Here is a 23,121-nt window from a genome sequence, read left to right as displayed (position 1 = left end):
ATCAAGGATTTTTATCGGTAGTACGAAGAGGCTTGGCCTAGCCTTTATTATGCGTACACGCGTGCACGATGACGAAGAGACGGCGTCGTAAAGTCACACGTTATAACCCGTTGAGAGAACAAAAGTAAATTTGTAGTCAAGGACCACCATGAAATAGTCGGTCCTATTTTACGCGTTTCAACCTCGCGCCAAATATGAAACCAACATGAAATTCTATGTTACTATAAACGACGCCACGAGACATTTTTTTCACGATCAAGCACATTAAGAATTAAGCAAGTCGCTTCTAATCAAACACGCTTCGAAACAAACGTATAATCCTATCTGGGAAATTTATCGAATGACGCCTAACGATGGTGCCCGAGCATACGCTCCTGATCTGTGTGATACACAATCAGAGAATATACTGTTGACTCACTAACACTCGGTGAGTGAAAGCTGTTTAACCCCTGTGACAGACACGTACACACGTGGTACGTGTACACGACTTCACACTTCCACGTGGCCTACGGAAAGTAGAAGTTGGATCACAGGTGAATGGAATACCTATACACTATTATATACCTAACGGAACTTCCCTAATCCAGCTCCCACCTAAGTCGGGACTAACCTGCCTCAATTGTAGTTCGTTACTCCATTGTTTCTATTTCTATTATATAACATCGAGTGTATCGTTGAATTTCGAATGATTTTGTCTACGAGGACGATGACACGAGATTTTGGTTAATCAATAATGATACGACATTTTTCTCTATTTGATTTGACAAATGTGTGATTTGGTTTGAAAATGAAAAGATGATATCAGGAATTCGTTATCAACTGGGATCCACACAGGTGGTGATAAGTCGTTTGAATATCAAAGTTCGTCACGTTTATCAGGGAGAATTTTTTAGATTATTAATACATCCCTTTGTTCATCTTTCTCTAAATTATTTATTCCTCCTTGTAATTGATCGCCTTTTGCAATTCGTTTCAATTTGGCCTTGCTCCTCTTACTCTCCTTTGTTTCTTATACCAAAAGTGTGTCATCGTTTGCGACAAATTTATCCGTTTATTTCTTTTCTTCTTCCGACAGTTTAATAACATTTCGAGCAATATGAGAAGAGATGATAGGCGATGATTTAAACTTGAAGAGCTTGATGTTTTCCCCCGGATGAAATTTGGATTAAATAAAGCGGCATTCATAATCCACGACGGAAGGTTGAATCTAAATTGACGCAAACTGGGCGCAGTCCAAGCCTAACCTGCCCTAACTACGGGCCTTGAATAAACAGTTAATGTGGCGTGGCCAGTGTGACGGATGTCGTCTAACGGGAATAATTCTCTAGCGCCACTTGGATTCCTTTCTGAATCGAACCTCCACTCTCACTTTCGTTTCCTCTTCCCATCCAATTTGTTAATCCGTTCATAAAATTGAATAAAAATTAAAAAAAGATTAGAGATTATTGAAATAAAACGAAATATTTCGTATTTTATGAGTCTTGGCAAGTTTAAACGTCTCTACCTTTTATTGAAAAAGAAAAATTTTCGAAAGTTTTCACTTTCACAAGTTTCCTTCGTTTCCTATTTATATAAAATTTATAAATCGATTTATTAAAGTAAAAAAAAATAAATAAAAATATTGGAATATTTTGTTTAAGTTACATTACAAGTTAAATATTTGTTAGCCAACGATCGATAGCAGATTGATTTCGAATTTAAAATAGGACAAAAGTCAAGAGATAGGTTAATTGTTTTTACTTGAAAGGCTATACCAAAGTAATTCGTGCAATTTTATCGGACGACTTCTATCCACGTCTAGATCATGGTCATCGTGTAAATCTGCTAAACGGTTCGAATTGGACGTATTACTATAGACTGTCAAGACACGACATGACTATTCTAAATATAATCGAAGCCCGACCTACCCTAACTGTGCGGCTCGTGACCATAGAGGCATGCCATGATTGAGCTCAAACGTTCAAGGAGATTAATTTCCAACCACGATTACGATTAGTGCTCCCTGCGTTTGTCACTTTCAACATTTAACGATCGTTAAATTGTCGAAATCTAAATTTATAAAATGCCTGAATTAAATCGAATTTTATTAGAAAATAAAAAAAAAAAAAAAAATCAAACGTAGATCAAAAAAGATCAATCGAAATATTTTGATCCTATTTTGATCGAAATCAAAATTTGCAGAAAAGGGAAACGAAATTCTGAATCTAAATCGTTATTACTTTTTTTTACGAATGAAATTTTTACTTGAGATATTAAATAAAGAATCGAAAAAAAAAAATCATAATGGAATCTGTAAAAGGAAAAAACTTTCGACTCGCGAAATTATCAAAAAAAATTCGATTCAAACCACACGATAAAACAAAGGGGAAAGATGGAAGGAATGGAAAGCTCGATAAATTTAAGAACGTTGAACGTTCCTTTTTCCTCTTTGTCTCTCGTTGAAAGCAGCGAGATTTGAGCTGCTTGTTATTATCCTGAATCCCCTTTGCTGCACGAGCAACAGGGAAGATTTATTAGTAGTTTGGGATCCCGATATTCCACGGCGAAGCGTATAATCGACCCGACTCTACCTGGAACACCTGTTAGCTAATCTGTCTGTTCGTCGAGACTTCGATTGCTTCGTGGAAAAGAAGAAAAAAAGGGAGGGGGAAGAAGGAAGAGAAGAAAAAGCACAAGATTCAGAGATTGGAGGGAAAAAGTTTCCCTCCTCGACTCGTTCTGTAAACTTCTCTCGAAAAATCTTCGTTCCCTCGCAGAGCGGAAATGAGAGAAACGTTTCGATGAACGTTCCTACGGGAGGGATGATTTCTCTCTTTCTGGATCAAAAAAAAAAAAAAGAAAAGAAAAGGATTCTTTTCACGCTAAAAATTAATTTCAAACCCTAATTTCTCGAGATTAGTCTCAGAAAGTCAAGAGGAGTTAAATAGGAGTTATACATTTCTTAATAAACGCTGTTGTGCGTTAAATAAGTAATTTTCAAAAAAATAGCGTCTAATTTTACTTTCAAACGTTTAAATTCATAAATATTCGACGAAGCGCTCTTGAAATTGGATTTTGGAAGGATTGGCCGCGATAGAAGGATCAACCAGCGTGCAAGGAGAAACAAATGGACGAGGGATAAATAATTTTGTAAAAGAGGGAAGACAGGAGGGGGGAGGGAATAATTGAAAGGTATTAATGATGCTATTTCACGCGATAAGATAGCGATGAATTGGCACGATAATGAACGGTGAATCAACCTTCCTGAATGCCTGATTACCGATTATGTGTCTTCGCGTTCGCATCGATGTCACGTTCGATTGATGTAATATGTTAATAGCGTAGATAATGGAAATTTGCTACGATTTATTGGACAGGATTTATATATTAGCAAGCATTTTCCTTCGTTTGGATTTGAATTCAAGCGATAGAATTTAACAGAATTTCTTTTTACTGAATCTCTCTCTCTTTTTTTTTCTTCACCTTCACGCACGCTAGCAATAAATAATCGTAATACGCACAGTTTTTATTGCATAAGAAGGATCAAGAACGCGTGTAAATAAAAAAAAAAAAAAAGAAAAACAAAAAGGAAAAAAGAGGAGAACAGTTTAAATCTGAGATACAACAGTTCTATAAATTGCTTACCTGGAAAAACCGAAAAATCTTTAGCCTCGGAGGTTAAACTCGGTTAAACCTCGAAGCAATTTTCCAATTTTCTTTGCAAAGAAGAACTCCCGCGTCTTTTCGAGAAAACGAGAAATTCCAAAATTTTCAACGCCCACCAGGGAAGAATCCGGGAATTCAAAGTCGTCGGGAAACAAGGGAATTTACGAACGGTTATCGGAGTCAAGTGGTTACGGGGTTGCGGCCAAATTTTATGGCTGCGGTTTTCGCACTTTCTTCCTCGCTGAATCGAACGCGATCGTAAATTTCGAGGAAACACGTTACGCAACCGTAAATCACTTGTAAAAAAAGATTTTCCTCCATCCATTTCGTTTCTGGATTCGATATCCAGTTCGGACAAATTTGTCTTGTAATTCAAACAGAAAGAATTGCATCTTCTCTCTCTTTCTCCCTCTCTCTCTCTGTTTTTGGATCAAAGATGAAATTGCTTTTGCAAAGAAGATAGAAAACGATCGATTCGGATGATTAACGTTAAATCAAGTATTTCGATATTTTAATCCATTCCAATCTTCTTTCCCTAATGAAATATTCCCTTCCTCCCCCCCCCCTCTTCTTTTTTTCTATTATACACTCCAATCTATAAATCTTTCCAACTCGATTAAGAAATAATCGCAGGTTACACAATTTGGAGAACAAGAAATTCGCGTGCGCGGGACAAGTGTCGAGGAAATTTGCATAAAAATTTCCCAAGAAAATTGAAACGGCGCTATCGATAATTGCTCGAATGGAATCGTTAGCCAATCCTCCACGCTCTTTCCAAGCCTGAAATTAGTCGCGAGCGTAGCAAGAAACGAAACTTTCAAGACTGAAAATGGCTTTCGAATACATTCCAATCCGGTATAATACCCCGGTATTGATTAAGGTATCACTCGAATACACCGCAAATTACGTTCACCACGTCGACCTTATCGTTGGCCCGCTGATGTACGACCAGTCGTCGCGCCTCAATTGCATGCGTGCAGCGCGTAAGAGGGAAGTGAAGTTCTGTCGACTCTCGATTCGAGCAAGTATATTGGAACTCGTTTAATTCGAAAATCGAAGAAGATGATGATTTTGAGAGAGAGAGAGAGAGAGACAGAGAGGAGAAAATGTTGAAGCGACACTTTCGAAAAAGATTCCGAAAAATTTGGATATTCCAGTTGAACTCTCCTCGACTTCTATCTTTTCAGCTTCACCAATTTTAAACGATTCATTTTGTTAAAGCTTCCCTAAATAAACCTTATCCCCGATTCTATATTCTTCCTTTTAATTTCGTCGACTCTACGATTTCTAGGTTCCGGTTTCAAATTTAATGAAATTGAATTTAATCCAAAGATTGGAGAGAATGTTCGAGTCATCCTTCGAACCAATCCAAACCGTTCACGAAACGATCGAAAAGGAAAAACAAAGAAAAATAACGCTTTGGTTTCGATTCCAACCATCCAAGGAAATTGGAGAATGAAAGAGAAAAAAGACGCGATTGCCCACGGAAGCTGGGAGAGCACGTGCACACGCGCGCCCTGCCCACGCTCATCAGGCCCCGCGTGGAGGGGAGACAATGACAATTTTATTGCATTCTGATGCAGGCCTACTTGCACAGGCAGGCAAGAGACAATGGCCCCGGCAGATATGCAACCGGCCAGGACAGATATGCCGGTGCAACGTACTCGCGTGGGATTTCGTCTTCTCCTCGTTGCGACACCTATCCAATTTTTGACGAGCAGGTTGCACTTTCGATAGAAAATCTACTAGCTCGTGCCTACTAACTTCGAATCTTTAGTTAGCCGAGAAGCGTGGCGTACCACTTGGAATAACTCGCTCGTTCAAGCTATAATAATTAAATTAAACGGAAGAGAGAACTCGATCTTAACGATCTTACTCGAAGGCAAAGCCTCTGTTTGAGAAAACGAGTGAATAATCCGCCAAAAGAAAAATTCGCCCGATAAAAATGGCCGAATACAAGGAAACAAACCGTGACTATCAGTAAAACAAGGCATGGAACAAAGAATTTGCAAAACCGGGCCGAGCGTTGCGCCAGGGGAGGGAATTAAGACGGTCGGTCGATAAAAATCGGTTCCCCCGGTTTCCCCGAGAACCAGTCGCATTTCATCCGCTGGTTTCACACACGGTTCATTTATCACGCTCCATCCCCTCTCCCTCTCCGTCCAAATTAACAATGCGGCAACAATGCGAGTCGGTTGCGGTATCGCGCCCGGGGGGGGCGCTTTTTTAACCGGCCGAGAACGAGAATATCGCCCGATGATAAAATTCAGGCACAAATCCGATCGGATAATGAACAACCAGCCGGTGAAAACGCGTTCCCCTTACGACAGTCTTAGGACAAGGGAGGGGAGGGGGGCGTTATCTGACTGTCGAGTCGAGGTATCCGTTTCCGCGTTTCTGCCCCCCCCCTCCTTTCTTTCTCTTTCTCTCTTGCAATCTCTTGCTAGTGGACGATCGTGAGACGTTCCGGTTTTGTGGTCGAAGTTGAGGCGGGAGAAATTTTGAGAGGAGGTTGAAAGTTCTGGAATTTGGAATAGGTAGGTTTGTAATGGTGAAATTTTGGAGAAACGGAGAACACTTCGGGCGAGGTTGAAAGTTTTGGAATTTGGAGGGGAGAAATTTGGAGATGTTGATCGAATATTATATGGATATGTAAACGATAGAGGCGAACAGATTGTATATCATTCATTATGCTATTCTTTAATAAAATAGGAATTGTTGGGAATGATGAATAATTTAGAATTGATGTAATGATACGAATAATATTTGTGAATAGAAATGGAATAAAAGAAATTGAATCGTTAGCGATATCAGTCGAAGAGGGAGGAAAATAAATTGTGGATGAGGATGAACGAATTTAGAATTTTGCTCGGCTGACGAATGGGAAAAGGTGTGTGAAAAAAAGAGAGAGAGAGAGAGAGAAATAATTCCACGACTTGAAGCGTGGCTTTTCTTGATCTTCAAATATTAGACGAGGTGATGACCTGGCGCTGAAATTGCAGAGTGCAACGAACCCTAACTTCTCGAAATGGTGATTTCACCGAAGAGTTTAAATTTCGAACGGAATGTTCAAGATTTCCTAACAAAACGCGTTGAATTTTTCAATTTTAGGACGAGATATTTTATTCGGGGCTTGAAATTTGGAAAAAAAAAAAAAAAAGAAGAAAGGAAAAAGAAAGAAAGAAATTTAGAAAAAAATCTTCAGCCGTAAATATAAATAGAAACTTGAGAATTTTCGAACGAAATGTTTGACGAGAGCCATGAATTTTTAACGAAGAAAGACAAATATCTTTGGAGAGTAGAGAAACTTTCGATAACTTCAAAAGAAGTACTTGTTGCTTCCACGTTTGAAAATCACGTCCGCATCACGTTCATTTTTTCCAGTCTGAAAAACGTAACGAAACATTTGTTGCAAAGTTGAGGAAAAGAAAAAAAAAAAAAAAAAAAAGATAATTGAATTCCTATTTTACGGAATGTGTCACGTATCTTACGATACAAATTAATAGCATCGCAGAAAGGAAGAATTATGCAAAAGTAAAGACTATTCACTGCCTCTTTTCCCTTATGCTTCAACATTTTTCTCACAATTCCTTATCTTTTTAATTTTTTATTCTCCGTTTTAATGTAATCGTATAATAACAACAATTTTATTACACGAATGAAAAAAGAAAATTTAAATACGAATCAACTTTAATATCATTATTCGCAAGCAATTTCCAAAAAGTGAACGAACGATTTCGCGAACCACGTATATTCTTCATCTAATCGTTTCATATCTCACCTCTGTTACTGATCCAAGGGTGTTCCCCAATTCGGTGATCGCCAATCACGAGGATTCGCGATCGAACCACTCTAATTTAACATATTCCCACGAGCGCGCGGGATCGTAAGGGAAAGAGATCGAGCGCGGAGGTGTTTCGAAAACGTTCGCGTCGCGTAATCGTTCCTCTCGCACGGAGCGAGATGCAGCCGCTGTTGCACACGCAGTTGCTCAATGAGCCGCGTTGGTATGTGCTGCTCGCCGGTCACCGACTCCCCGATGTCCGACTCGAGCGCCCGACCCTTATGAAATTCAAATTTCCCGCGCCTCATTTTCCCCCACGCTCGGATTCGCTCGGATTCAAAGAACGTACTCGATTGACCAAGATATTACGAATTTTAATAAAAATGATATTCGTCGAGGTGAACGAAATGAAATTCGAATTAACCCTGTATATTTAATTATTAACCCCCCGCCGCCCCCCGCCCTCCCCCTCCCCCAAAAAATGAATTTCTCTGACTGATAGAAAGATTGGGGAAAAAAAGAAAAAGAGTTCATTCAGTTTAAAAGTTAAAATTCGACCCGTTCACATTCAAACACACGGTGAAGGATGTTCGTTTCAAAAGACAAGATCGATCACACCCCCACGAAATCCGGTACGAGAAGGCATCCATCCATTCGTACGTCCATCAGGCGGCCACGTATCTCGCCTCGTTTCCAACTTTGGATGTAGGCTACACTTTCCCGACTCGATCGTTCCAGTCAACCTACCTTCGGCCAGGCCTACGCTTCCACCGCTTGCGAAACAGGGACGAGGCCTAGTTACCCACATTCTGCGCCAGATATTGGCCGGTAATTAAATAGCCGCCGATTTTCCGCCAACCTTTCGCCTTATAACCGAATCGAGCCGACCGTCCACTCGTTCGAATCGTGGCAAATGCCATTTATTATTGCGCGTTCCCCTTTCGACACCGTTCTTTTATAGAAACGGAGAGGGAGAGAGAGAGAGAGAGAGAGAGAGAAATCGAACGAGATAATCGAGGATCGTTTGGTCGATCATCTTCTCGAAAGAATTGAAAGAGAGGAATCTTTCCTCGATATAATGGAATTAGAACGGATTTTCGTACTCTAGAGTTGTTGCCAAATGTAGAAACTCCAAAAATATATTTGCGCAGAGAGGGAAGCAGGCTGTACGAGTCTCTAGCTAGAACTAGCTAGAATTTCAACTCGATTTCTTAAACTGTTCCTTTTCCTGAATAATTAAATTTCTCCTTTTTCTTCCCTTACCTCCTTCTTCTTCTCGCCTCCATTCCCCAATCGTTTTCACAATTTTTAGATCGAGGTGAAATTCATCGCAGAAAAAGTGTCTTGAAACACTTTGCTCGTCGACCAATTTGACACCATGTTCGAGCAAACTTCGTGATTGCTCGATACTCGCTTAAAAGGCGTGATGAATTAAAAGAAGAAAAGAAAGAAAGAATATCGAGGTGCAGACGCGTGGCAGCAGCGCGCTGCTATGCCGATCATGTAATCGGCATCCACTTTCTAATACGCGAGATTGCGCAATCCCGCGTATACTATACGCGTTAAAATTGAAGAACCGTTCGACTCAATTAACTTTATTACCGACTTTTCTTACTTTCTCCGCGCGCGTGCACTCCATGCAACAATACGATATTGGACCTCCTTCACCTCTTCCTGATCCAAACCGTTGAAACAACCTTTACTTCACCGTTGGCTTGCCTGTTCACCGATTAATTAGCGGTTATTCCAGGACGATTATTCGAGGACCACCACGGTCGTGGGAAGATCGTCAAGCAACGAAAAGATCGTGGGGCAAATTGATTCTTCGTGCCAGATGCTCTTAATAATAATGCACGATGAGAGGGGAGGGACTCGTTCATTACTTTCGCTTGGTCGGGTTCCATTGGTAATAATCGGTAAAAAAAGATTGATGACTTTTCCAAGTATTGTACAACAACGGAATAGTTGGAGTAGTTGGATTTACGTGTTATTTTCCTTTTTTTTTTTTTTTTTTTTTTTTTTACGTATGTTAATTCGACTCTTTTAATATCGCGATTTTCATTATTGAACATGTATCCCACAATGGCACACGAGTTTTTTTTATCGTTATTATTTATGCTGTACAGTTATTAATGTTCCGACTCAATCAAACTTAACCTTTCATCTCTCATTACATCGCGTATATTGCTTGACTTGAACGGGGGAGGGGAGGGGAGGGGGGTATAAACAAATATTTTCGTAAGAGCGACGCGAGTTTTCAGGTTTAACGGCATTTAACGAATCGTTTTTGCGATATAGTTTCTAAAAGAATTTTGAATTTCCCGCCCTCCCGATTCTCGACGAGGTTTAAAAAATTCGATCGATCACGGCTAATAATCGCGATGTAATGATTAAACGAACCCTGTTTTCGAAAAACAGATACGTACAACGATAATCGATAATCGATAATCGAATCGACGAATTCCCTTCGAAGCAGAATGGCGAAAGTGTAATTGAATTTGACGAAACGTTAACCTCCGCCTCGTAAAAACTTTCGAATGTTTATGCGTCGTTTATGCATCCGTCGAATCCATCGAGGAAGAATCAAGAGGCATTTCCTTCGCTTCGAGACTCGATCTCGATCCCTTACGATCGATTAATCGGCAATTCATTTACAATCGAGATATTTACAATCTTTTCTCGAAGGTATATATCCGTTCCTTCGTTTTTCCTTCGAATTTATTTCTTTGTTTGCCGCGATAAATCGAGATAGGTTAGTTAGTTGTGACGTAACAAACGTACGTCAAAGTAGTAAAAGTCAAAGAAATCTATAAATTAAAACTCGAGGCGTTATAAATTTGCGGTCTGCCGAGTATTCGTTATAAACGAGAATATTGTTGGTTGGAGAGATTAAAGTCAATTTAAAACGGCGTTAAAAAGAGGAAGAATCGAGTTTGCCCGTTGTGTAAAAATATAATTGCTGGTTTATTTTAGAATTTGAAACAGCGAACGATTTAATGATTTAACTTTATACTCGATCGAAGTTTTATTTTTATCCGCCAATATTATAAACTGTCAGTTATTAAAACGAGACTTGATTATCTGGTTATCACTCTCGTGCGTCTCGATAATCGTTTTTTCCAAAGTTTATTTTTAACAAATCGAAATAGAGTCGAATGATAAAAATATCACGTAAATTTTGAATTCTCTCTCTCTTTCTTCTCTATTTTACCGAATAGTTATTAATATCGGTCTCAATTGTACGTAAAAAAGTAGCGATGAATTACGATCGAAAGATAAAATTAATAAAATCGATTGAAATGACGTTTTCGAAAAGTTGATCGACACACAGATGGAATGAAAAATGGAACCGTTACCACTCGTCGATTAATCGAGAATCTTATCGAATGGTTCGTCGACTTTTGACGAATGCGATCTGGCAGGCCTTGCAATTAGAGCGACTATGATACAGGCCTCGCTCGTCGAATACCATTAACACGTGAAAGTGAAGCGAGGCTGGTTAGTTACTCTTCTCGGTTTGATTAATTGCCATGGAAAAGAGCGAGCAATCCTTTTTTAATACAGGATTCGTACGATGCGCTCCACGATTTCGATGTCGGACAATTGGACATCGAGGCATTATATAATATTCCCGGGTATTTTTAATGCCCACGTTACGTGTCACTCGAGGTGATCATAAATTTCATGGACGCGTGTAACCAAATTTTTATACACGCCTCGTTACATCAGAACACGCGGACGTTCTTAAAGTTGGATCGAGATTTATCTTCATCCATTTTTGCACTTGTTCTCGGGATATTTTTTTTTTTTTTTTTTTCATCGTCTAATCGTCTAACATTTCGTAAGATTGGAGAAAAGTGAGGTTATGTTACTTTCTTCTCGCTGTAAAAACTTGAGCACGCTTTGCGTTTTCGATGAATTTACCCAACATTTTTTTAGGAATACATCATCTTCCTCTTAGGTTAACATTATATGTACACTCAACATTTTGGGAAAGGGAAATTTTTTTCTTAGAAAAGTGAGGTTACGCGATTCCCTTTCTCGTATTCGATACGAAAAAATTTAACAATGCGATTGTTTAATGTTATTCAACATTATTCGACACTGTGTAATTGGGAGAAATATTTTTACGATCCCTTATATTGTTTCGTTCGTTAGAAATAAAAGATGAACCGCAATATTGATTATGAACCAAATGTGGCAACGACGATTATCACCGATGTGGCTCGATCAAAAAGAAATCCAAAGAAAACGTGTATCTATCTTTCTTCCTCGTATCTTATTTTCTCCTCGCAAGACTCTTCCAAGGGAAATCAATTTTTTCCAATCGCAATTCATTGGTCGAGAAAACGCGACAATTCGGATGCGGTCCATCATTTTGGGGAAGAATCCTCGCTTAAAGTGGAATAATCTCGACCCTCCCCGAATCGACGCCTCCATTTCGCAACCATTCGTCGTCGAATTTCTTCGTGCCACGAAGGTCACGATAATTCCAACGCTTCGTGTTTCATTCTCGAAAGGAAGGAAAGAGAAAGAGAGCAAAAAATAAAGGAAGAAAGCCGAATAAATATCGTCGAAATTGTTGTGGAATTCCTCTGCAGGCGATTGTCAATTTGCGCAAAGTGGCGAGGGATTGCGAAATGCTTGGTTAACCCTCGTTGAGTAATGCGCGCGCTCCACAAAAAAAGGAATGTTCGAAAATTCGGTCATCGGGTCTCCGATTGTGAACTCGAATAAATCGGGACACCGAATGGTATTAGAGCGTTGTGGAGAATAGCGTTTGACTGGTTTCGGTTTCTGTTTTCGTCTGCGCCGTTACACACGCCGGCTTCGAATCATAATAAACAAACGGTGTTGGAAACATATCTTACGTGTATTCGTGTTATATATTTATGTTTCGATACACGATTTTAATTCTGGAATATTTCCTAACAGAGAAAAGGTAACGAGATAATTTTTAACCGAAAATTGTAGTAAATTATAATTTTTTGTCATTTTTCTTTTCTTTCCTTTTCTTTATTGGTATAGCGTTTCGAGATGTAACATCTAATTTTGGAAAAAGTTCCTTTTGGAAGGAATATTTAAAATATATATGGCTAGTAACTCTGATTCTTTAGTACCTCGTTCAAATATGTCAATTTTTGGATTCTGTTTTAATAGCCTGGATTTAAAAACTTTGCCCTATTGAGGTATATAAGGTGAATTTATTTTCGTCTCGTGTATCCTGCTCGACAGGGTGCTACCTTCTTTTACATTTGTAAAAAGAGTTTAATTTTCCTCGATTTTCACCTCCTCTTTGACCTCTTTCCTCGCTCGTTTTCGAGCTTCCCTCCGTAGCTCGTCGCGCTTCAAAATTTTACACCGTGTTACCGTTTTATATCTCATATGTGCGACGGATCAAGATCAAAGAGCAATAGAATCTCGCTACAAACCTCTTAAAAACTCTCTCGAATTTCACTTCCTTCGTCCGGAAGAAAAGAATCTAACTCTACTCTAATCAATGAATTGTCGCATGAATTGTAATTCATCCTTGCGCAGAGCTAGCTACGAATATTGATTTTAATTTTAAAAAATTAGTCGAACAAAATGAAGGGAAGACAGGCAATTCCTTCCAAAAGAATCCGACCAAGAAAATAATTTCCACGAAGGAAACAACTTTTCTTTTTCTCAACCAATCCCTCCCCTACGAAATCGAAACACCATCTCCACGGCTAATCCATCGCTTGTCCTCCGCGCCTGTATCAGCTCGTGTCTTATATTAGACGCGGTCAAAGTGCAACGTCCTCGCGCGGGGTCGCCCTCCTCTCTCTCCCGCCCCCCCCCCCTCAAATATTTCGATTTCTCGAACCCATCGAACGTGCATCGGTTTTACCCTCGAAAAATGCAAAAGCTTGGCTAAATCCGGAGGAAAGAATCCTCCTCCTCCTCCTCCTTCTCCTCCTCTTCCAACGCTCGCTCGGATCGGCCGAGAGGAGCGCGGGTGAACGACCGCTCACTGGGACGACAGCCACAGGCCGTTGGAATCGCATACGCGATGCATTCGTCACGTTCACCGCGTGCAGGTGAACAGCGCGATCCGCCCGATTGATTTTCGCCTTAACACGCCCTCGCTCTCCTTCTATCTTTTTCGTTTCGTATCGGTTTCTCTCCTTCCTCGTTGGATTCTTATCTATCTGTACGGATTGATTGCATAGTGAATTAGGGAGGATGTCTGAATCGTGGAGAGAAAATGTTTCGCGAGATCGTTCTTCTCTCGACTGGATATTATTATATTGTTTTTTGCGTTTTTTTAATGGAACGCGTGTATAAACAATATATTTGCTGGATTTGATATTAAACGGAGGGCGAATTGAGAAGAATCGAGAGAGTTTTCGAGAAGTGATTAATCGTTGCTGGATTTGCATGCGGATGTATATCGGTGTTGTTTCTTTTAAATGTCTCTTAAAAAAATCGAGAGCTCTCGTAATCGTTGGTTTCTGAGCCAAAATTCGATTGCATACGCGAAAAAGAAAAAAAAAAAAAGAGAAAATGATAAGAAGAGATGCGTTCAATCGATGGAAAAGCAATTTTTGAAGATAAACATCGTGATATCGTAATCAGAAGTTGTAGCCGACGATAAGATGATCGATCCTCATGTATATTCAACGAGGATCAACTGGTTTTATTTCTAGCAAATTCTATGCAAATAGTTGCTTTGTTGAACGGCGACAACATCGATTGATCAAACGATTCTTCGATATCTCGATCTCGAGAGACGAGCAGCATAACCTCTCTCTCTCTCTCGAATAACGATCGTAGTAATATAATTCGTACAGCTGGCAGCTGTATCCCGATTCAAGAAGCAGATAAGCCACGAGAAAGAAAAAAAGAAAGAAAAATGGGTGCAGACAGGCCGAGATAAAGTAGTCGTTGCCCGATCGCTCGTTGCGCGCACACGATATACACGCAACGATCGTCGTGGGCGCAACTAGAAAGTCATTGAAAAGTAATAACTTTCTACAACGATTGCACATCGTTGCGTCACTTTTAAAAACCCTTCCGCGTAATTCCGCTCGCGCAAGCGGCATGCAAGTTTTATAACACGGCCGTTCACTCGGATGAGAAAAAAAAGAAAGAAAAAATCCTCCGCGTCGGAATCCGCGTTTAGATAAAATTAAATCCCCTTCAACTTCCTGTATTTTGCAACGCCCGTTTATATTTTTTTATAAATGGTGAAAAAATTCCCGGACTAACTCGACTCGCGCAATTTCTTAAAAATGTAAAAATTTTCCTGGCGAGTTTCAATTTCAGCGACACTTCAATTTCGCCTCGTTCCTCCACGTTCGATTGATTCGATGACGTTCGACGACGCGTCGAAGGAATCTTCTATCTCTCGTTTCGAATTTTTTCGTTTCCACGCACATTCGAGATCGGAGGAGCAACGTTCGCCTGTTATCATCGTACACACGTGCGACCCTCTCCTCGCGTGTGGGTGAATCTTGCGTGGGAGCAAGCCACTGACCTGCATCACTTCTCTCTATCGGTCGACCATTTCACCTCAAGAAAATCCCTTCCTCGCCCGATTTCTCTCCGATTTCGTCCCACTCTCTCGTTTGCAACCCTTCCTTTCCAATAACGCTTTTAATAAATGCGACAATTTCCATTCTCGATTTATATTTCCAGCATTTCGATCGAACTCGTAACTTTGTAATCGTACAAGATTACAATCGCTTTACCCTCGTTATTTCGTTTCTTCTTTTTATTTACAATGAGACGGGCAGTTTCGTAATGAAACTACAACGATAAAATTTTAATTCATACGTTTCGAGTGAAGTAACAATTATAATGTCAATTCGATATAAATACGCTGTATTTATTTCAGAATTCTAATCGAGAAGTGAGCCAGATCTTAATCTAAAATGAATCGATATAAATATTCGGCGGTCTTATGGGATTATTTACAAATTGACAAGTGAATTTAAAAATTAAATTTACTAATTGCACGAAGTGGAACGCGATAGAGGAATAATTAACACGGCAAGGAGGACTTTCGCGACGAAAATAATAATTTTTCTCTCGATAGACCGTTAAAAAAAAAAAAAAAAAAAAAAATCAAAGTGCTTCAGCTCGCGTTACATCACCCCGGTGATGAAAATTCCTCACCGCTAAGACGAACTTTATTTTAAGAATAGTGTCAGAGGCCGATTTAGAACGAATCGGTTCTGGTATTCGTGCTACGCGATGGAAGAGACAACAACAACAACAACAACAACACGTTCGTTGCTGTTGCTTCTTAACCGATTTCACCATTTCCCACCCTGCCGTAATTTGTCGTTTCTCTCGCTCATCCATTGCCAGCAGCAAGTGCTGCTTTCACGTGCTCGGCCGTATATTTATTTTCGAGAAACTCGAGAAGGAAGAAATTTTCAAATTTTCACGAAACGGTACGAGTTTGCTTTCGAATTATTAGCTATTTTCCACTATCCTTCGATTATATAAGCGAAGCTCAATGATGATTTCTCAAGGCACACATCGCTCGCTTCTTGTTCACTCTGTTATTAGAGATAAATCGCGTGGCTGATCGATCGTGAACAATGAGCGTTATTTGCTTTAAACCGGGCTGCAGATTTCAACGCTGCCATTCAAAAGAAAGAAAGAAAGAAGTAGGAAAGGAAATACACAAATCGATATTAACAATTGACAACAGATTGGAATAGTTAACGAGAACACGAGCGAATTTCGAGCGAACGAAAGGTCAATGCTAGTTTGACGTCAGTCGTGATTAAGCAAACGCGCCTAGGAGGGTGGCTAGGAGGAGGGTGGGTCGAAATGCTAATTCGAGGCGAGGCGAGAGAGAGAAACGTGGAGAAATAGGAGTGACGCTCGAGCGGTCGTGTTCCAAGTGCAACGTTCACCGAGAGCTCCTCAAGGTTCCTCTCCCGAGAGAGAGAGAGAGAAGGCAGCGAGGCGATTCTTTCGATCGATATCGACGAAAAGAGAACTACGTATCTCAAGTACACATGTGATCAACCAGCAGCTATTCGTCCCACGGTAAACAGGCAAGATTCATCACGTTCGTGATTAATGTGACAGCATCAGCAGAAAATTTCATCCCTTTCTTCTTTTAACAAACAAAAGCAGAGTAAACAATCGTGATCATCCATATTTCGTCATCCCTTTACAATATAAAAAAGAAGAGAAATATTGCTGATCCTAAAGAAACAAGAAAAAGCAATTTTGAAAATAATTGAAAATATATATATATACACATATATGTGTTCATTAATCATCCTCCTCGAATATCCGAATCTACGAATACATACGCGTGTTCATTTTTGAAATCCCTTCCATGATATTTTCGTGGACACCCGTTACACGCGCCTATGCAGAGAGAGAGAGAGAGAGAGAGAGAGAGAGGAGAGGCGTCCGTAGGCATGCATCTGCAGTGAATGCATCGTTGCACTTGACGCGCGTGATACGCGATTCCGCGGTGCAACGAAGTCGACGGACGGCGGGTTCATGGCGGTACGTTGTTCCACTGACAGAACGCTCGATCCCCCCGCTGCCCCACCGCGGAGCAGAGATACCACGCAACCCTGTCGGCCAACCTACTCCCTCCTCTCTCGCCTCCTCTTCCTTTAATCCGCGTCACGCTTTTTCCAACGGCCGCCAATTTAATGGCAATTTCGAATTTCCAGCAACTCGGGATAATTAGGGGGTGGCCCCTAGTCGAGGGGGTGGTTTTGACGTCGAGATTCATTCGTGTTTCCTTTTCGAGTCGAGGTTAGGTTGGGAATATTCTCTGCTACCGAGTGGGATGATGATCGAGAGTGACGTCCTCGCGTAAAGAAATGGAAAAAAGAAAGGATTCCATGTTTGGCATTCGATCGATTAGATTCAATTTCATTCTCTTGCGAGATGGAAACGAGAGTTGACGCTTGATTTCCAATGATAGAAACTAATAAAATAGAAACAATCCTCCGTTCAAAAATCCCTCGATCCTCTAATCCTCTACCCATCCCACGATTAATCCCCGCTAATCCACGACGTGTGCGATACGCTCGATCTCAAGACACAATGGTGGCAAACGCGATATACATACATCGGTTGAGGGCCACGGAAGTGAGCGGGCCGACATCCTGCATTGTTCTAAATATAGGTGAGGGACGCGCACCTATTTAGTCGGAAATGGATCGTGCCGAAACGGTGTCATTGTTCGCCGTGTTTTCACCACGTTGGCGCAGCCTCCCGGGGATCTCTTTCTTGCATACGCTGTTTCTTCGAGCGTTCTGCTTTTCTTCTTCTTTTCTTTTTTTTTTTTTTGTACACAGACAGAGATCGCGAATAATACGCCAGCTCCTGATACGATTTACAGCCTTGCTATCTATGCCTCTTTCGTCAACCGATTTCTGGTTCCGTTCCGGCCCGATTGCCTGCCCAGACAAGGCAGTGTGATATTAATCCAAATTGCCCCTCCGTTAGGATCCATTGGTTCGAATTGAATTTGTTTGTGGATTATTATTCGTTTCGTGGTTGGAAGAATTATATCGTTGTTGATTTTTCTCAATCCGTGAATATCAATGGAAGATCTCTTACGGTTTTTTCAATTTATGGTGGATCGTCAATCGTCGCAAATCATCGTTTCCGATTATCGATCACGAGGAATCTTTGGAAAAGCATTCGTATACGAATAGCTGACGGTTACATTTCCAACGATCGATCGGATACACGTGTGAATGGATAAGTTGTCGACACGGTTCGATCTGAATGAGATCCTGGGTAATGAAATAGGGAGGGAAAAAAAAAAAAACACGCGTCTCGATGGATTATCGCGTGGCGCCTGATCGCGCTATAAGTCACTCGATTCACAGTCCAGTGAGTAGAGACATATCCCGTATGCAAATTGGCCGATGTGGGTTATTGCATGGAACGCCTTGAATTCACACCTATCGAGCCGCAAACTTCAACAATGCGGTTGCTTGAGAAGAAGAGAAAATCGATCGTCTCTCCGTTTAGTAGCAGCCACCTTGTGCCTCTTTCCACGACGCGTGGACGTAAAATTGCAAGCAAAAAGTGTAAGAAATTGATTTTAAATGTGTCCTTTCCAAACGAACATTTAAATCGCCTCGTGAACGATGAGAAATTTAAATCGATCCCTCGATATATTCGAATTCTCGTGATGCGTTTCATTGTTAATTGCATCACAGAAACTTGTTGTGCTCATACGAAAGAACTCTGATCTTAAACAATCGACGCATCTATTTCTGTGCAAACGCGATATACACCGAGGTCGTTGTTTCCTAAGTGACGAGCATCTACCATTATTAAATCACTTCTCTCATCCGTTAACAAAAATTTACATCTTCTTTCGCGCCTTCGACTCAACAACCTCCCCTTCGAATCGAAAATTCCCTCGATAAAATTCTCTCCAACCACGACGGCGGCTCTGGGCCCCTCCCCCCCTCCCCCCGAGAGGAGAATGCACCGCGGATACCTGGATGACCTAGAGGCCGGCACGCTCGTAGACAACGTATCGGATTTCCGAGGCAGCCGGCCTCCCACGTTCTGGAGACGTAATCCAACCTAACCTAGAAACACGGCTAGACGAAAAGTACGTACTCGCCGCGGAGAGACCGAGGGTACGACCTCGCCGGGCCGTCGGCCCGGCACACGGTGACCTCCCCCGATCTAGGGCGCTGCAACCGTGCTCTGACGTCATCCACACTTACTCACTCACCCGCTCGCTCGCTTGCCCAACCGGTCGTTCAACGATCGACAACCTGCGCGATCCCTGCTCGGGATCCTCCAACAGGGGTGGAATTTATGCTTTTCTTCGCGAATTATTGGAAATTGGGGCTCGTAATTGCATCGATTTCGAAAGTGTCGAAGGGGGAGAGAATTACTTTGGAGAAACTTCAGAGATTGGAATACGCATTCTCTAGAATTGGAAGGAAGTGGACTGTCCACCCGAAGAAGAATCAATCACGAACCTCGCCTACAGCCTCTCTCGTTGCGAAAGCGTTTCGAGCGCAGTTTACTTTCGTCGTATCCTCTTGTTGCTCCACACACGCGCAGAAAGAAACGCGTCACGTTAACAATGCACCGACTCGGCCGGCATGAATTATGATAAAGAGAGGCTGATATGGGTGGATGGGAGCGGCCCAGATACGAAGGACAGGCCGATGAACCGTCCGCAACGAAATTCACCGAGAGAGCTCGGTCGTTGATACTCCTCTCCGATACAGGCCGCTTCCCGATAACCCGCCCATTTCGCTTCCTTTCCCCTCCTCCTCCACTTGCAATTTCAAAGTTGCGCGCGATTGCTCGCGCTTTTTATCGAACGTTGGTGGGAATCTTTTTGCAACGCGTAGAAATGGATACGAAAATTCTATCTGATAAAACTTGGAAATAAATATATCACATTTGTATCAAGAATTGAGAAACATTTTCAACAACCCCTCGTCCATTTCGAAACGATCGAAATCGGTCGGAGTGTAATGTAAGCAGGAGGAAGAGAAGAGAAACTCTCGATACGATTATCGGGGAAATGGCGCTATCTCGATTGGAGGGACGTGTTGCGCCGGCCGATCGATCGTGGAGAGGCAGCGATGGGGCAACGATCGTGAGACGATCGGATTAACCGGCGAGATACACTCTGACTGTGACCTGAAAAGTCGGATATATCTCCGGGAAAAAGCAGTTCACCCCGTCCTCGACGGTTCAACGGCCCGGAGACCTTCGTAATCGGGGACATATGATTTTTGACGTGGGGGTTTAGCAGCGCGGATGAAATAACCATGAGCCGGGTCGGAAAATTTATAACCCACGATTCCTCGAAATTCCTGGATGCATCGAAATTGGGCAAAATTTTGGAATTAGCTCCGACGGAATAGAGTCGTCGAGCATTTCAATAATAAATGCAATTATTGAGGTAAACTTTATTTTCTAACCAGTTACTTTTTCTCTTGTAATTATTAAATTGCAATTGAATAGAGGAGGATCACTTCGTTTCGAATATTTATTTCAATCTATTACGATCCTCGTTTTTCGGAAAGATTCGAATCTATTTGGTATGAAAAAAATTCTAAGAAATTCTGCGTATTATTATTATACGTAAATATACAATTTTGTTTCGTGAAAAAATTCACGAGATTAAACTTTTCCACGAGCTTTTCTTTCGCGACATTAATGATCCAAACTCGTGCAATGATGGTCGAAAACAATCCGCGAGAGGGGGGAGCGTGACTTATTTTAATAATCGCGATCGAAGCCGCAAACATTGTCTGACGCGTGTTCGTGTTCACCGAGACGAACCAGGTCGAGAACACGGATGGATTAACCACGGTGTTGCGATACACGCAGAGGGTGTGTCCTGAATTAGTTGCCGCGCGATTTCGCGATCCCTCCACGCGTGTCGAGGAACGGCAAGAATTTTTTCCGTCTTTCCTCACCGTTCTTTACTTTATGCGGTCCTAAATCTAAGCTAAGAATTGAATAAATGTTTTTTTTTTCTTTCTTTATTTTACAACGCGTGAAAAGAAATGAAGAAAACGTTAAGATTTATTTTCTGAATTTCTTCTCTTAAATAGAACTGTTTGTATCTTTCGATATGAATATATTTTTTTAAACCGTGATACTTCTCCTTAAGCGAAATTCTTTCGAGATGAAATTTCGTTGAAATCTAGTTCACGATTTGAATTGGAGGAGGGAAGGAACTTGGTTCCAGGTTCACAAAAAAGAAGATTATTCAACGTTTGGAAATCGAGCGATTCTATTTGCGGTGAAAGTAAGGAAATTGTTCCTTCATTGTTTCCAGTTCCGATGGAATTCGATCGCGCAACCGTCGTTAAACACGGTTTTCGATCGTGGAGAAAACGATCGGCCAATAATTTTCTAGAAAAACTTCTGCTCCTGTTAAAATCATACGAGTAAAAATTAACGGTTATTTAATAAAATTTAAACAATCAAACGAGAATTTGATAAAATTGTTAGCGGCAAGTAAAATTGCCCGATGAAAAAATTCGTCTTTTCGAAGCTCGAGAGTTAAAAATGGAACGCGAAAATGGACAAATCAGCCACGGTGAAAATCTTTTCAAAGAAATCTCGTGCTTTCTACTTTTCAATTATCCTCTTTCCAACCAAATTGCGCCACTTATCCTTTAAGTATGGTCGCTCGTTCAAGGTTAACGCGCTCGTAATACGCTCTGCCCGCGATCCTCGAAAACCGTTCGTTTCCAAGGCGTATTCGAAAATTAGAGCTCGTTTCAACGATTGAGGGGAAGATTTTTCAGCATTTGTCCGTGCTCACCGAGACGAACGGGGTCGAGAGCACGGATGATTAGCCTCTGCAGTTTCCATCCAGAGGTCGCGAGCGCGAGCTTTGAATTCCGCGTAAACGTTCCCGAAAAAGAGGGACGAGAGAGTACGCGCTATTCGTAACAGTTGTTGAACAATTTTTCTTTAAATTACTTCGAAATGCATCCATTTCTTTCGAACCGAACAGACCATTTCCTCGATTTCTTCCTCGATCAACAATCTTCGATTCGTGAAAATAAGCGTAATATAACAGAAGTTTTCATCGATCAATAATACCTGCCTAAGAATTTTCATATTACTTCGAAATATATTTATTTCTTTCGAGTTCAACAGACGATTTCCTCGATACGAATCGATATTTCTTCCTCGTTCAATTAATCCTCGATCAACAATCTTCGATTCGTGAAAATGAGCGTAATATAACAGAAGTTTTCATCGATCAATAATACCTGGATGAAGAATTTTTAGAATTTCGAAAGAAAGAAAAAAAAAGTGCTTAAAATGAGCAAAAATTATTTCTCTCTATCTGAGGATAGAGAAAGAGGATAGGTAGGTAGGTAGGTGAAATTCAACGAACGAGCAACGAATAATAACCTCCCCACCCCTCTCTTCTTTTTTATTCAAGAATAACGTTCGTCTTCGTACGTCAATGATGTCCTTTTCCGCCCCTCAGTCGCGATGTAATACGTGGCCCCGATTCTCGAAGGTCGACGACGAACCAGGCATCGAGAAACCGAGCTGATCCGGCCAAACACACACTGCACAATCTCTTCCCCCATTCGATCAATTTAAGGCCTAAGAGATATCCCCCTCAAAGGAAACGCAATCTCCTTTCCTTCTCTTCTCTCCCCCTCCTCTCAAACATTAGAAATTTTCGAGGGTGGAACAAGTAACAGCTTTCTCCAGATCTCCTAGAAGGGAGAATTTTCCAGGGAAAAATTGAAAATACAGATCGAATCATGCGAGTATTTCAACCGCTTCTAAATATAAATATACATATATATATATATTTTCGAGGCCTCGTTTCGAGGGTGGAACAAGTAACAGTTTTCTCTAGAAGTTTTCTCTGGAAGGGAGAATTTTCCAGGGAAAAATTGAAAATACAGATCGAATCACGCGTGAAACCTACGCTTCTAAATATAAATATATATATTATCGAAACAATTTCTGAAGGGATCAGGAGTGTAAAAACCCCCGTGGCGGCGATTATGAACGCGGCCTAAGGCTAATAATTCCGACTCGAAGCGACTCACCCCGTCCTCGGTGGTTCGTCGGCCGGCGATGGCCTTCGGAAATGGGGGCGTTCGTTCGCAGCCTCCACAGCCCCACAGCGAGTGAGACGGCCTGAGTGTGCATATCCCTGTCCAACGACGAGGATGGAATCTCGCATGTTGTAC

General features: G+C 41.2%; 1 protein-coding gene across 1 annotated transcript in view; it reads right to left on the bottom strand.

Moving 5' to 3' along the window:
• The window catches only part of E75 (ecdysone-induced protein 75), a 148,580-nt gene that overhangs the window by 78,545 nt on the left and 46,914 nt on the right, over positions 1 to 23,121 (bottom strand). The window lies entirely within an intron of this gene.

This window comes from Apis florea, unplaced genomic scaffold, assembly GCF_048593485.1.
Source record: "Apis florea isolate Af1SG1 unplaced genomic scaffold, ASM4859348v1 contig_3811_pilon, whole genome shotgun sequence".
NCBI lineage: Eukaryota > Metazoa > Arthropoda > Insecta > Hymenoptera > Apidae > Apis > Apis florea.
This window is presented reverse-complemented; position numbering and strand designations above follow the sequence as displayed.